The following is a 16471-nucleotide window of genomic DNA, read 5'->3' on the forward strand; positions in this document are numbered from 1 at the left end:
ATGAAAGAATAAATACTGGGTAAGAAAAGAAGTACCAAGCATGAAAATTCTTATATTGAAAAGTTAAACTATAGAAAAGATCACACATTCATAAACATGATGTTCTATCGCTTGTGTGTCCCACATAGAATTCTTTTGAAGAACATAAAATATCTCATAGCACAATTGTCCTGAGAGAGGGAAGAAAGTCAAGTTGAGCACACAGTGAAAGCAAATAAACAGTGAAATAACATGTATATGAATATATGCTGAGTGTGGTAGTATATGTATATGTGTGTTAAGTTGTAGGCAGAAGGGTAGAAAATTACAATTATATCATTAATTAGTAACATTATTCAATAGACTGGCAGATTAGAAGCAGGAAAGGGAAGAGCTAAGGGGGAACAAAATTTGAAAATCCCTAAAATACTGGAAACAGGTACAAATCATACAAGTTCAGTGACAGCCAACAGAGTGAAGAACAGGTTTAGAAACTAAAAGATGGAAAATAATCATAGTTTATGAATGCTATGAATGAAGCATTTTTAGAAAGGAATTTGACAATTCGGTCAACACTTTCTCTTCACTTCTAACACTGATCTGAAGCAAAGGGACCAGGGGACAGAAATTTGTTGTAGGAAGTTGTTAGAGCTGGGAATAGAGGAAAGGAACCTAGTGAAAAGTCAAGAAGATGAGAGATGTTGGGGTGCCAAGAAAGAGATGATTGGAGTCACTACTGGAGGTGAGAGGTCACCTATGTAACTTTGTGGTTCAGAGCACACTACTCCCCTGAATTCCAGGCCAGTTTGAGAGTCCACTTGATAGAGGCAACTGGTTTGGATTTGTTAGGGGGGGATTGTTTATTTTTGACCTCCATTAAATCAGCCATCCAATATTTTAATTTATTATTATTTATTTTTGCTCCCAGGCAAGAGTGCTGCTTGGAGGAAATGGTGTAAAGCTAACTGATGAGAAGAAACAGCTGAAAGTATTCATTTTTCCTGTTTCTATTTTGAAATAGAAATGGAAAGTGAGTGAAAGTCGCTCAGTCATGTCCCACTCTTTGCAACCCCATGGACCATACAGTCCATGGAATTCTCCAGGCCAGAAGACTGGAATGGGTAGGCTTTCCCTTCTCCAGGGGATCTTCCCAACCCAGGGATCGAACCCAGGTCTCCCACATTGCAGGTGGATTCTTTACTAGCTGAGCCACAAGTGAAACCCATCGAAATGGAAGATAAATACAATTCATATTAAGAGTTTTGTAAGTTGGAAATAGGCTTCCTGTGGCTCATGGGACAGAGGAGTTGCCAAGAAAGCAATTCAGTTGAAATGGCATTGCCAAGTCATAAAAAATTCACAGACTGCTCTCAGTTAGGCTGCTGAATTGATCTGTGGTCTCCACTTCCAGGGAGGAAGATGAGTCCTGTCCTTGGCACAATAGAATAAGCCTCTCGGAAACACTGCATTCTTTTAATGGAACGTTGACAGTTTGTACATCTACGGCACTAATGAATGGGTGGACACGGATGAGAAAACTAGAGGGTTGGGGCTTAAAACAGAATATTTCTTGAAATATTTCAACCCGCTCTCACATGGGAGAAAGAGATTTTACTCAGTGCTGCAGGAGAGGATGCTGGATATTTCACTTGACTTTAAAAATCATAGTATGTCCCTATTTTAATACTGTGTACCTCTGTCCATGGAATTTTTCAGGCAAGAATACTGGAGCGGGTTGCCTCCTCCAGGGGATCTTCCTAACCCAGGGATCAATCCAAGTCTTTTGCATCAGACCTTCAATGGCAGGCAGATTCTTTACCGCTTGCATCACCTGGGAAGCCCAATAGAGTCAATATCACCCCTTTATCTGAGCCTGGTTAGATTTCTGCTCTGGTGTTTCAGCTTTGATAAATTGATTATCTGTATCTGCCTGCCTGTCTCTCCAGCGTGGGGATCAGTGGTCTATCCTTTGGCTTCGCTTCTCTGATAGTTCTAAGAAGAGTTTTTGCTTTCTCACTTTGTTCAGATTTTTACTTTTTAGCATGGAATGGCAACTTCTAAGCTTCTTACATCGGAGAAGGCAATGGCACCCCACTCCAGTACTCTTGCCTGGAAAATCCCATGGACGGAGGGGCCTGGTGGGCTGCAGTCCAGGGGGTCGCTAAGAGTCAGACATGACTGAGCGACTTCACTTTCACTTTTCACTTTCATGCATTGGAGAAGGCAATGGCAACCCACTCCAGTGTTCTTGCCTGGAGAATCTCAGGGACGGGGGCTCCTGGTGGGCTGCCGTCTATGGGGTCGCACAGAGTCGGACACGACTGAAGCGACTTAGCAGCAGCAGCAGCAGCAGCAAGCTTCTTACGTGAGCAACTGGAAACCAGAAGTCCTTAGGCTTCATTTTCTAAAGTTCTAATACTATGTTTCAAGTTTAATGATTTTTTCTCCTACAGTTTATAATCTGCAGAGATGTTATTATTTAAAATATTGTGTTTTATCTCTAAATTTTCATCTGCTTCTTGTGTATGTCTTCCATTGTTCTCCTCATTATGGTTGTGCTTTCCTTTTTAATCCTTGAGCTTTTCTAACCTCCTTGTCTCTGCCATGTTGGTTCTCTTTCAACCAAATTTTTTTTTTCCAGGTCGTAGGTCACATTTTTCTACTTCTTTGCTTGCCTTTTTTGGTCACATGCTGGACATTATGAATTTTACATTGTTGAGTGTTAGATTTTTTTGCTCTTTAAAGAATATTATACTTCCAGCAGACAGTTACTTACATTCAGTTTACTTCTTTCCAGGTACATTTTAATGCATGAATAGTGTGGATCTAGAACAGCCTATACTCTAGAAATTAAATTGCAGCATGTTTTTAATAAGCATGTTCCTCTGTCTAGCTAGAAAAATGGAATTGTGTCGGAGTTACAAGTAAGGGCTCTGGAAACAGCCTACTGTTGTTAATCTTGCATCTCCCGCTTGGCAGACAGATTCTCTACTGCTGAGCCACCTGAAAAGCCTAGAAATAGCCTAGACTCTCCATTCACATTGTGAGTCTACCTATTATTTGAAAGTAGTGTTAGGCAAACATTTAAACTTTTCATGCTTCAATTTTCTTATCTGTTAAATGAAAATAATAATAGTATACTTCTCATAGCATCGTTATGAAAATTAAATGTATTTTGAATGTGAAGCATTTAGAATATAACTATCTTGTAGCAATCACTATAGAAGTATTAGCAATCATTATTACTGATTTGCCCTCTTTTGTTTTATGACAAGTGTATGCCTGAGCTGGTATATTTCAGAGAAAGTTTAGTTCTAGAGAATGAATAAGAAATTTTGTTCATCTAGAAACTGTAGGAAATGTTCCTCTACAAATTTGGTCTGAATCTCTGGAGAAAAAATTTGGTAAGTTGAAGATTCACTTTAGATTTTATTTTGTCCTCCTTCAGACCTGAGGATTACAGATGCAGTGTAGATTTATCTGGAATAAATTACTAAATTAAATCTATATCTAACTAGTATGTCTTCAATAACAAAGACATGATCCCATCCAGAGAAAAGGTTCCTGCTCTTCCTGAGAGCAAATTCTGTAACTCTTTCAATAAGGATTTTGTGCATCAATAAAGTAGGTCATTTCTTTTTCTTCTCTGTCACAGAAAGAACTGGATAAGTTATCCTAGGCTTTGAACAAATATGTGAAAGTAGGTTCCCAGATCATACTCAAGGAACCTGAGTATTTTAGAAGATGCAGCACTATGAAAAAGCATTTGGTCCAAGACTCTCACTTAACAAAGGAGGAAATTGCAATAGAAATGTAAATTATAATACATGCTTTCGGTGGAAATGCAGGACATTTATCAGAGTTCACTAGACTGTCAATCTAATCACCTTTCCTTTCTATTTTCTCTACCTAAAACTTCAGAGTTTGAAGCCTTGAATGAGGGGCAATAGACAAACATGTAAAGGAAGAAAAATCTCTCTTTTTCAAGTGCCTCTCCTCTCTCTTGGACTTTTCTCCCTTTTCAGCACAGCTTGCCCTTACTACCCTGGAGGCACTAGTATTTTCACAATGATACACCCCTAGAAAGAGAGCCTAGAAAACAAATTCATCCTAAATAAGAAGGATGTGTGAGTGTGTGTCAGCTGCTCAGTCATGTCCAGCTCTTTGCAACCCCATGGACCGTAGCCCACCATGCTCCTCTGTCCATGGAATTCTCCAGGCAAGAATACTGGAGTGGGTTTCCACTCCCTTCTTCAGGGGATCTTCTCAACCCAGGTCTCCCATATTGCAGGTGGATTCTTTACCATCTGAGCCACCAGGAAAGCCGTAAATAAGAAGGAGCCTCCACCCAAATGTATAACAATCCAAAGGAATAACCTTAAAACTCTGAAGTTTGACACTGAGTTAACTGGGTAAATAGTTTTTCAAAGGTTGGACTCTCTCCAGGCCCCACTATAAATTACGACACAAGAGACTATCTAAACCTAGTCTACAGTTGAGGAATTACTGTTCTCTTGCAATCTCTGTAAGGCTGTCAGCTTTTGAGAGCTGCCATCACAGTTCTGATAGCCCCGGCTTCATAACCAGGCTACATATCCATAAGTAGCAGGATGAAATAGATTCTCTACTCAAGTATCCGCAATCCTTTCCTAAAGAACTGATTTTGACTTCCACTTGGGAAAATTACACTGACAGTGCCAAATACTGAATTGCTAATGAGAAGAGCGAGCTTCCCTAGAGGCTCAGGGGTAAAGAATCCACCTGCCAGTGCAGGAGATACAGGATCTATCCCTGGATCAGGAAGATCCTCTGGAAAAGGAAATGGCAGCCCACTGCAGTATTCTTGTCTGGAGAATTCCAGGGACAGAGGAACCTGGCGGGCTACAGTCCATGGGGTTCCAAAAGAGTCAGACATAATTAGAGACTAACAACAACAATGAGAGGAATAGTGGGTAAGGCAAGAAGAAGAACTTGGCATCGTTACCCAACTTCTAAAAGTGGAACATCAGAGAGGGAAGGCATCCAGATTCGCAGGTAATATCTCAATACACCCATCTGAGCTCTGCTCTGGATCATAGGGATCTAGATTAACAATCTAGCCACAGATGTCTCCTGACATTGCGTCCCTAAGAAAGAAAAATCCATTCAAATCCTTTCCAAGAAAAGGAAAATATTTCTTTGACTATGTTCCTTAGAGGATATAATTTAACCCTGATGACTGTCTCATGCCTTCAAAGCTACTGCCATTCTCTACAGTTTAAAGATTATTACTTAATAAAAATTATAGCATAGTTTCTCCAGAGATTATCAGAAAGTCCCAAATAATCCAGAGTAATTTAAACTCCTCATGACTTCTGGATTTTACAAGATGTAACTGTAATCAATATAATTACTTAGGATTCTTGTCCAAAAAGTTTAAAGCTTATTTTAATGAAGGCACTATTTCCCCCACGAAACTTAACTATAATTACTCTTAACATTGTATTTGATTTTAAGATTTTCATTTCTTTTTAAGTTTATGTGTAAAAGAATAATAATCACATGAAGTTTTAGTTTTAATAAATGCATTTTAAAACCACTTAAAAATTGAGAAAATACTTGGGGAAAAGATTGTCCCTTCCTGAGAGTAGGGACAATTTCACTGCCAGGCATCGATTTCTACTATCTTCTTGTGGAATCCCAAAGTTACAGTGTTTTGGAGAAACCTCAGACTTTGAAGAAAGCTGTCAAATTTTTATTTGTGTATTCTTTATTAATTTACAAACAGATATATCCATGACAAAATGTATTATTTTAATTCAGTAACTCTTAGCATTTATTAAGTTCTCTTTTTCACCTTGGTTACTTATTTTCATTGGTGGCGTTTTTTTCCTCAGGAGAATCCTAATATTGTATATTAGGTTGATGCAATATTTTTCTAAGTAGTTCTTCATACATCCGATTATTATACTAGCCTTGTGACATAAACAAAGTAAGGTCACTCTCCTTATTCTGTTAAAGAAAATGGGAAATAAAACTGACTTGCAGAGAAGATAAAAGACTTGTCCAAAGACAAGGTTAGAAGCATGTTAAAGACTGTGATTTAAAAGGAGTGACGCAGAGACTTCCCTGGTGGTCCAGTGGCTAAGACTCCATGCTTCCTGTGCAATGGACCTGGGTTCCATCCCTGGTCAGGGAACTAGAGCCCAGATGCCACAACTAAGGCCTTGCACAGCCAAAATAAATAAGTAGATATTTAAAACACACACACACACACCAAAAATAGTGACACATGTCAAAATTTCTTAGTGACATAAATGCTTACTTCTTCCTATTTTCACAACACATCCATAGAGAAAGCCCAATATATGGCTACTCCACTTCCCAAATTTATTCTCACTCACTCTGACTCTTCCTTTCACTTTGTTGTAAGAAAATGGCTACCTGCGAGTGAGCATGTAAACATGCCATCAGACTGAATCAAAAATAAATGAAAAGCATGCAGAGCCATCCCTGCCCCCTTCCCCAGTGCCCACCACTGGGCAAAAAAAACAAAAAAACAGGCTTGTAAGCACCCAGCTATGGCCACAGAGCGGTTTGATTGCTTAAGCCTGGGGGCTGGACAATAGGACCAGAAAGAATGGCCGCTTCCTTCCTTCCTGTTGAGTGTTCTGCCTGAGTGAGCAAATTCAATAGCACTTTGCTTCACAGCAACACTGGGCTCTAGCATGAGGGAAAATCAACAAAGAGCCATTCTAGGACATTTCCAACCCCACCTAAGCCAAGCCTCCGAGCTATAGAACCATGGGGGGAGGGAGGCGGCCAGATTCAGGCCCTTCTGGGGGGGTACGCACAAAAGCAAGTAAATGCAGGTTATTGTTTATATGGAGGGCCACCCCTTTCACTCCTCCGTGCATCTGTAATTGCCCAATGCAGTTGTTGTCATGTTCCACTTTCTAATCTACAATTCCCTGGAATGTTTCAAAACTTTCTTCATTGTGGCAACAAAGACAAAATTGTTATGGACAACTGTGGTGATGGTGACTCTCAAATCACCTTCAATACTCTTCCTAAGCCATCCTTCCCTCTCTACCCTAGTAGAGATTCAATGTGTGTAAACACCTACATAGATGATAATTTGGCTAATTTGGCAGTTAAGAAAGGGAATCACAAAAGGTGTGAAAGACAGATATGAAATGTCTAATATTATAGAGTTCTGTTTTAAGTAAACCTAAATTTCTAAGTTAAAATTGAAATAATCTTGTATTCTCTATAGAAGCATGTATATATAGAGTGTACAATTTCAATTGTCTTTAAAATTACCTATGTTGCATTTATACAAGAGAAATTAATATTGAGGATGATTCTCTTCATACAGTTTCAGATCTATATGTGCCAGGAAATAGATTCTGCCAAAAACCTAAATGATCTTACAAAATTCTCCCCCAGAGCTCCCAAATAAGGGTACAGCCCAGGAGATAATCTTGACTTTGTCTTGGAGATCCTAATCAAAGACCAAGCCAAATCCACCCTGATCTGTATTTACTTAACTGTGTGACAATAAATGGATTTTGTTTCAAGCCAAGCTGGTGGTCATTTGTCAGGGTATCAATAAAAACAATAAATAATATATCACTTAGTATAATACCTTCTAAATCCACCCATGTTGTCACAAATGGCAAGATTTCAGTGGTTTTCATGACTGAGTAATATTCCATTGTATGTATACACCACATATTGTTTATTCATTCATCTGTTGATGGACACTTAGGTTTTTTCCTTATCTTGGCTATTGTAAATAATACTTCAGTGAACATAGGGGTGTGTATATCTTTGGGTAAATAATTGGGAGAAACAAGTGAGAAGAATTAGAGTTTCAAACTTCCAGTTATAAAGTAAATAAGTCGCTGTATAAGGCATATAAGACATATAATTCATAATGCTATACTAATTCTGTATGGTGGCAGATGGTTACTGGACTTGTCATAGTGATACTTTACTAATATATTTAAATGTTAAATTACTATGTTGTACACCTAAAACTAACAATATTGTACAATTATAGTTCAATATTTTTTTAAAAGGTTACTACATCTTTCCTCTTCTTCACTATACTGAATTTTCTCAGTTGCACCTGTAATTTTCAAATATGAAGATTTATTTTGTCTTCTTTTGTTGTTGATTTGGATATCATTTCTGCCACTGTAACATCTGTAATGTTTGACTCTTTCTGACAGTAAAAGTGTCTGTGTAGGGTCTTCCCTCGAGGTCCATTGGTTAAGACTCTGTGCTTCCAGTGCAGAAAGTACTGGTTCTATCCCTGGTTGGGGAACTAATATTCCACCATGAGTCTCAGCCAAAAAAAAAAAAAAAAAAATGAGAAACATCTGTGTATTTATATGTGGACATTTCCACAGCTGGAACTTGGTGGCATCTAACATTGTTATTATAGGGGTATTTAGAGTACATGAAATCATAATATGGTTAAACGAATTTATATTATTCATGTGATGGAGCTGAAGCCAAACATATCTCGTGCTCTTTATTAAATGACTAAAATTTAGGGGTGCAAGCAGTGGGGAGGGGGATTAGCCCTCAGCTGCAGACGCAGGGTGGGGCTTGCTCCAGGGTGTGCCCTGGGACCCTGGTGTTTCCTGCGCGTGTCGCCTGCTGGTGCGCGGTGCACTGACCCTAGTGTCTCCAGCGCCCAGGGCTCTACACTGCCACCCTGCCCTGGAGTTCCATTCCTCCAGCAACCCCTCCCCGTCCAGCGTCCAGCTCCCTCCCCCTTTCATCTTGCTGGCCTTCCACGTGTTGATGTTTTCTATTTTGACAGTTTTGTTTTGTTTTTTTGTTATCATATCCAGTGTCTCTGATGGAGAAGGCAATGGCACCCCACTCCAGTACTCTTGCCTGGAAAATCCCATGGACGGAGGAGCCTGGTAGGCTTCAGTCCATGGGGTCGCGAAGAGTCGGACACGACTGAGCGAATTCACTTTCACTTTCACTTTTCCCTTTCATGCAATGGAGAAGGAAATGGCAACCCACTCCAGTGTTCTTACCTGGAGAATCCCAGGGACAGGGGAGCCTGGTGGGCTGCCGTCTATGGGGTTGCACAGAGGCAGACACCACTGAAGTGACTTAGCAGCAGCAGCAGCAGCAGCAGTGTCTCTGATCAGTTTTTTTTAGTCAAGAATACCTGTGTTCTTGGGCTTCCCTGGTGGATCAATGGTCAAGAATCCACCTGCCGATGTAGGAAAGGCAGGTTCAATCACTTGATCAGGAAGATCCCCTGGAGAAGGCAATGGCCACCCACTCCAGTATTCTTGCCTGGGAAATGTCATGGACAGAGGAAGTTGCAAAAGAGTCAAACACAACTTAGCGACTGAACAACAATAACAACAAAATGTATAATGCTTCATATTCCAGTGTGAAAAAAATCAAACACTACATCCTTGCTAATTTGTAGTCATTTACACATGAACTGATTAAGCCCTTTGTCTTATTCCATAAAAATGAGTAAGAAAAATAGCCTCTAATGAAGAAAAATAAAATTTCCTAAGAGCCAAAAAAAAATCCTTTTTCATTTAAACTTTAAAAAAACCCTTTTAAGAAGTTACTATTATCATAGTCCTTTCATAGATGAAGGAACAGCAGCTCAGAGAGGTTACATGTTTTAACAAACTCACACAGCTGTAATGTGAGCCAACGCAACTTGACAACAGAGTCCCAGGACTTTTTATTTTTAGCAGTATAAAATATGATTTTATTTTGAGAGAATTTCAGACATAGATGAGTCGCAAGTACAGAACAAAAACTTTCTTTTTCCTCAACCATTTGAGATTAAGGAGCTGATCTGATGGCCCATCACCACTGAATACTTAGGTGTGTATTTCATACAAATAAGGACATTTATATAAACACGATATTGTTCAGTCGTCCAGTCACGTCCGACTCTTTGCGACCCTGTGGACTGCAGCTCACGAGGCCTCTCTGTCCCTCATCATCTCCTGGAGTTAGCCCAAGTTCATGTCCATTGCATCGGTGAGGCCATCCAGCCATCTCATCCTCAGACACCCTCTTCTCCTTCTACGTCTCAGTCTTTCCCAGGCATGAGGGATTTTTCCAATGAATCGGCTGTTCGAATTGGATGACCAAATTATTGGAGCTTCAGGCTTGATATATTACCATCTAATGTTCAGACTTTCTTCAACATTTACCAGTTGATCCAATAATATTCTTTATGAGAAATGGATCCAGTTCAGAGTCACACATTTCATTTAGATGCCATGTCTCTTTGATCTTATTCATACTGGAACAGTTATGCAGTCTTTGTTTAGTTTTCAAGACTTTTGAAAATCCTAGGCCACTTATTTTGTAGAATATCCCTCCATTTCTGTTTTTCTGATTTTCCTCTTGATTAGTTATGCCTCTTTACAGGAGTATCATAAAAGGAATTCTGTGCTCTCCTTGCACTGTATCGAGAGACCACACAGAGACGTTCCCTTTAATCTCTTGATTAATTAAGGTGATGCCTGACAGCTCTTCCTGCTATGAAGCTATGTTTGTTCCTTTACAATTAAAAGAATTTTTGTGGGGGAAGTCTTTTGTAGCTATGAAATATCCTATTCCTCAATAAACTTCCAGTTTATCCATTTTTTAATTTATATCAGTGCCATCTTATAGATTTTTACTTTATTTGATGATTTATAATCCATTCATATCATTATGTATTTGTATCCTTATTTTGGCCAGTGGGAGCCACTTATACACTGCCTGCTGTGTCCATCTGACATGTTAACAAAGGCCCTATAATCAGCCATTTCTTCAAAGTTCTTTGGTTCCTTAGTGTAGAGAATGATATTTCAAGTCCAGTTTTGGGTGTTAGGTGTTCTCATTGCTATTGAGATGATCTTCTCACCCCATTTCACAGCACTAGGAATATATATGTGTGTATACATACACAATGGCAACTCAGTGTTCCGATATTCTTGCCTGGAAAATCTCATGGGCAGAGGAGCCTGGTGGGCTACAGTCCATGATGTCACAAGAGTCGGACATGACTGAGCATGCACACACACTACATACACGTTAACATCTATTTTTACTTCTATTTCTCTACATTGAAATTCAGGAGTTAATACCAATGCCCTGTATTCCAATTCAAAATCAGAATTCTCTGTAATTTTCTTCTTCTCCTTATTTCTAACTTCCTTATTAGCAGTAAGACTCTGTCTCACATTATCCATGTATTTATACATTGGATCAATCTCACAGAATGCAATTAAATTCCACTCACCACTACAACCCCCCTCCCATTATTATCAGCATGTAACACCCCTGTCTGGGACACCCCAACATCTAGAAGCCCTCTTAGTCTGCTTCGGCTCCAAAAACCCCATCAGTTTTTCCACATGGACAATTTCATCACCTTGCTTAGACTCTTCGCATTACCCCAAGCTGATCAATTCCCTCCCACCACCAGCACTATGAAAGGTTATCATCACCCTTCTTGGGCTAAGCAAGCTGACCAGCACCCTCTGCATGAATACCTTTCCTGGGCACTGACACATATCAGGCCACCCCACTGGTGAACCTTCATCAACATGCTTGAGCTCCCATAGCCTCATCAGGTATTTCTCTTGCAGGAAACCTTCTATACACTAGAGTCTGGTTCTTAGCAGTCACCTGGGCAAGCAAAATGAAACTATTACACTCTAACCACATAGTGATTTCATCTATGAGTATTTGTACCTGGCCTGATGCAAATGCAACTGCCACTGAGCCTACCTGCTTAGGGAAAAAGAGAGAGAATTAAGTAATTCATTCACCCCCAATTTCTGAGATACCCTAATTAAAATAAACCAAATTGGATAATTCTGTCACCAGTGATTTCATCCTGCCCAGCCACCTCTGTTTTCCAGGATGTGAGACCCTTCTCTTTGAGTAGCTTCTGAAACAAGGCATTAGAGAGATTCATGCTTAATGAGCAGGACAAATTCTATTTTATTCTTTACCGGAAATGGTGAAGCATTCACCCCTTTAGTCTTATAAATAGCTTCATCTCTGCCTACATAAAGGATAAATTCCTTTGATGTTAGCTCTGCTCCCCATATAGAAAGGCACTGCTTCTAAGCCAGTCTCCAGTACTGTCATATTAGCTAATTGTTTCACGTATGTCACTTTGTACTCCCAACTAATTTGGTATTATCAAGGCCCACATTGTCTTCATCTTTGTATCGATGGTGCCTGAAGGACAATTCCTAATACATTTTTAATGAATGATTGAATAATTGAGTAAATGAATGAACTGCAGCAGCTGTAAAATGAAACTTCTTTTGGTCCTTGTCATAACACAAAACAAATAATAAATTCTCCATAACCAAACTATTGGTTTATATATAAATATATCTATGTATTTGTATGTGTGTATTTATATACTATTTTTGTCCTCCAACAGATGCTGCTAGGGGCGAGGAGAGTTCTCATATTCCTTATGAAGAAATCAGAGGTGATATGTGAATCATTATAATTTCAAAGCCACTTTCTTCTCATTCACTGAAATACCTGGCCCAGTCCTACCTGTGGTTTTAAGGCAGTTTCCCTTTACACTTTCTCTGTTCCTTCCACATCACACATTAGAGCATGTAAGATCATCCTTAAAGCATGAGGGTACAAGTAAGCTGAACATTGTCATTTTTTTGCTTTACCAGACATACACAAACAGTACTGAATATATGTCTGTTAATTCTGGTCCCCAATCACTGAGCTCCCACAACTTCTTGGGCACTCATCTAAGTTTTGGCAGACTACTTACTCTGGTAATATTATGTGTGTCTTTACTCCTTAGTTTCAGTGCCAAAATGTATAGATCTTCCTTACATGGCTGTTGTTGTTGTTCAGTCACTAAGTCATGTCTGACTCTTTGCAACTCCATGGATGCAATGGAATGGAGGCATGGCAGGATCCTCTGTCCTCCACTACAGAGTTTGCTCAGATTCCTGTCCATTGAGTTGGTGATACTGTCTAACCTCTCATCCTCTGCCACCTTCTTCTCCTTTTGCTTTCAATTTTTCCTAGCATCAGGGTCTTTTCCAATGAGTCAGTTCTTCACATCAGGTGGCCAAAGCATTGGAGCTTCAGCATCAGCATCAGACCTTCCAATGAATATTCAGGGTTGATTTCCTTTAGGATAGACTGATTTGATCTCCTTGCAGTTCAAGGGACTCTCAAGAGTCTTCTCCAGCACCATGATTTGAAAACATGAATTCTTCAGTGCTAAGCCTTCTTTATGGTGTGACTCTCTCACATTCATGAATTACTACTGGAAAAAGCAATAGTTTTGACTAGACAGACTTTTGTCGTCAAAGTGATGTACCTGCTTTTTAATACACTGTCTAGGTTTGTCAGTGGTTTTTCTCCCAAGAAACAAGTGTCTTTAAATTTTACAGCTGCAATCACCATCCCCAGTGATTTTAGAGCCCAAGAAGAGCAATCTGTCATTGCTTCCACCTTTTCCCCTTCTATTTACCATGAAATGATGGAACCAGATGCCATCCTTACATAACACTTAGCTCAAAGTGTGTTAACAAGTTTTTATTAAATGAATAATGGAATAAATAAATAAAATGGCCAGTTTCCAAGCCTTTCAATGGAAGACAGGTTCAAATGCCAGACCCTTGGCTTGATCTGACAGGGAAAATCTATTTCAGAATATTGCCTATACTCTCATCCCAAAGCAGACTAGGATGATCGGATAAGAAGCACATTTCTTTCTGTTTTTCTTGAAGGCTGTGTTTGTCAGGTTAACCAGAGACTTCAGACCTCAGCGTTATTTTTTTGTTGTGAATTCCTATATTTCTTGCATACTGTTCACTGATACTGCAAGGTGAGTCCATTATGAGTGTTCATAGGATGAAGATAAACAGCATGGGAGAGCAGAGATTACTAAATTAACAGGCTAAAACTCCAGAGGAAACAGGAGTAAATCAGCCAATAAGTTCAGTACAGTTCAGTTCAGTTCAGTTGCTCAGTCATGTCCAACTCTTTGCGACCCCATGGACTGCAGCACACCAGGCTTCCCTGTCTATCACCAACTCCCAGAGCCTGCTCAAACTCATGTCCATCAAGTTGGTAATGCCATCCAACCATCTCATCCTCTGTTGTCCCTGTCTCCTCCTGCCTTCAATCTTTCCTAGCATCAGGATCTTTTCAAATGAGTCAGTTCTTCGCATCAGGTGGCCAAAGTATTGGAGTTTCAGCTTCAGCATCAGTCCTTCCAATGAATAAGTGTTTGCACTATTTGTAGGGAAATAATAATCCCCTTTTGATATTTTTAAGGCTATTTAAGACCTTTTTGCCTTCACTCATAGCTCATTTGGTAAAGAATCTACCTGCAATGCAGGAGACCCCAGATCGATTCCTGGGTTGGGAAGATCCCCTGGAGAAGGGAAAGGCTACCCACTCCAGGATTCTGGCCTGGAGAATTCCATGGACTATATAGTCCCTGGCATCCCAAAGAGTCAGACAACACTGAGCAACTTTCACTTAAGACCTTTTTTGGCATTTTTGTTATTCTCTCTTTAGAATTAGCTTAATATGAGAAATAAAAGAACTGAGATATAGAAAGGTCAAGGACATGCAAATTCATCACTGACTTAAAAAAGTGCACAGCATGAGAGTGAACTTTTATTGGGGCAAAATGTAGATTATTGCACAGGAGACAGCATTTCAGATAGCTCTGAGAAACTGCTCCAAAGAGGTAAGGGAAACGTGATGTTTGTGATTTTGGTGAAAAGGGGGAGTACAAGCAATAAAGCACACATTTTTTGCAGAAGGTTACTGCTAGTCAGGAAGAGTAGTAATCACCATGAAGGGATTTAGTGCTTCTCTGGATATGAGGAGATGCAAGAATTGGGCTCATAAAATCAGCTCCTGAAAATATCTAACTATCTGAAGACCTGTTCTGCCAGTTTTTCCTGGAGCACAGAGTGCCTCATTTCTGTTCTCCACCCTGAACTCCTTTCAGGCGGTGTTGAAGGTCAGCGGCTGCAACAGTACAGGATCCTTGTAGTGGTAGGTGGCAAGTGTCAATTTGAAGCTGATATCCTACCGTTTATCTGAGAGACTTGTACTCCATGCACAGTTTGAACATTGATCTCTGATTTCTGCTCCATTATTCAGAGCTTTGTTCACTAGCTTATGATGTCCTGAATGAACACCCTTTTTTCTCAAGATCCTTTTGCCATCCCCTTCAGAAAATGTTTTAAGGATTGCATTTTAAATTTTTCTTGTTGTTGAATAATACGATTTACTCTCATCTGCAAAAAGGATGACACAACAACCTTGAAGAGTAACTGATCAGACAAAGCCAGTGATCTTCTACACCTTTATGAGAATTTTGAATTTGGAATTTGGATATTCAAAATTTGACGAGAAGCTGATGAGAAGCAATGAAATTTACCCTTGTTAGCTGGTGAATTAATACTCTTCCATAATGGGTCATAGCTGCGCCTTCTGGCAGGTATTTTGGTACCGCTTTTAAGTTAATCAAAAGCAATGAGCAGGCTTTCCTGGTGGCTCAGTGATGAAGAGTCCACCTGCCTATGTAGGAGTTTCGGGTTCAATCTCTGACCTGGGAAGATCCCACATACCACAGAGCATCTAAGCCCGTGTGCCACAACTATGGAGCCTGTGCTCTACAGCCCGGAAGCTGCAACAAGAGAAGCCAGTGCAATGAGAAGCCTGTGCACCACAGCTGGAGAGTAGCCCCTGCTCACTGCAACTAGAGAAAAGCCCACAGAGCAAGGAAGACCCAGCACAGCCAAAAATAAATAAATAAAAATTATATATATATACATATATATTTTTAAAAAAAACCAATGTGCATGTTGCTATTTAGCTTTAAACATAGCAGATCAGAAGTATTTCATTCATTTAGTCTGACTGCATAGTGCCCTCAGAAATAGACTGAAACACCAGGTATAACTAAATCAGGGCATTAATATTTCTAAACTATGAAGATATCTGAAATGATTATTCTAATTGGTTTTCTTGGACAGTTCATTTTCCATAGTCTATTAATAATGGAGAAGAAAATGTCTCCCTTTCTTTCAGTAAAATATTTGACATTTTATCTTTCCCTTTTTCCCTTGCTTAAGGGGATCGTGCTCATTTCCTTCAGCCGTGTATGAATGACTCTTTGTGACTCCATGGGCTGTAGCCCACCAGGCTCCTCTCTCCATGGGATTTCCCAAGCAAGAATACTGGAGTATGTTGCCATTTCCTTCTCCAAGGGATCTTCCTGACTCAGGAATCAAACCTGTGTCTCCTGTGTCTACGGCATTGAAGGTGGATCCTTTACCCACTGAGCCAACCAGGAAACCCTTGCCTAAGCAGTAAATCTCTCTCTTTCTTGATTTATTTCTGAGGCACTGATATACTTTAAAGGTTTTGCACATTATTATTCTTTAGTTATCATTATAATAACAAAATAATTTCCCTAAATCCACCT

General features: G+C 39.7%; 1 long non-coding RNA gene across 1 annotated transcript in view; it reads left to right on the forward strand.

The window, feature by feature from the left end:
- The window catches only part of LOC145529448 (uncharacterized), a 174196-nt gene extending 158531 nt beyond the window's left edge, over positions 1-15665 (forward strand). The window contains exon 4 of the long non-coding RNA XR_014071240.1: positions 12419-15665. This is a non-coding gene — a long non-coding RNA (uncharacterized LOC145529448). The remainder of the gene's footprint in view (positions 1-12418) is intronic.
- The last annotated feature ends 806 nt before the right edge of the window (positions 15666-16471 follow it).

This window comes from Giraffa tippelskirchi, chromosome 12 (genome assembly GCF_054371585.1).
Source record: "Giraffa tippelskirchi isolate mGirTip1 chromosome 12, T2T-mGirTip1v1.2.pri, whole genome shotgun sequence".
Taxonomy (NCBI): domain Eukaryota; kingdom Metazoa; phylum Chordata; class Mammalia; order Artiodactyla; family Giraffidae; genus Giraffa; species Giraffa tippelskirchi.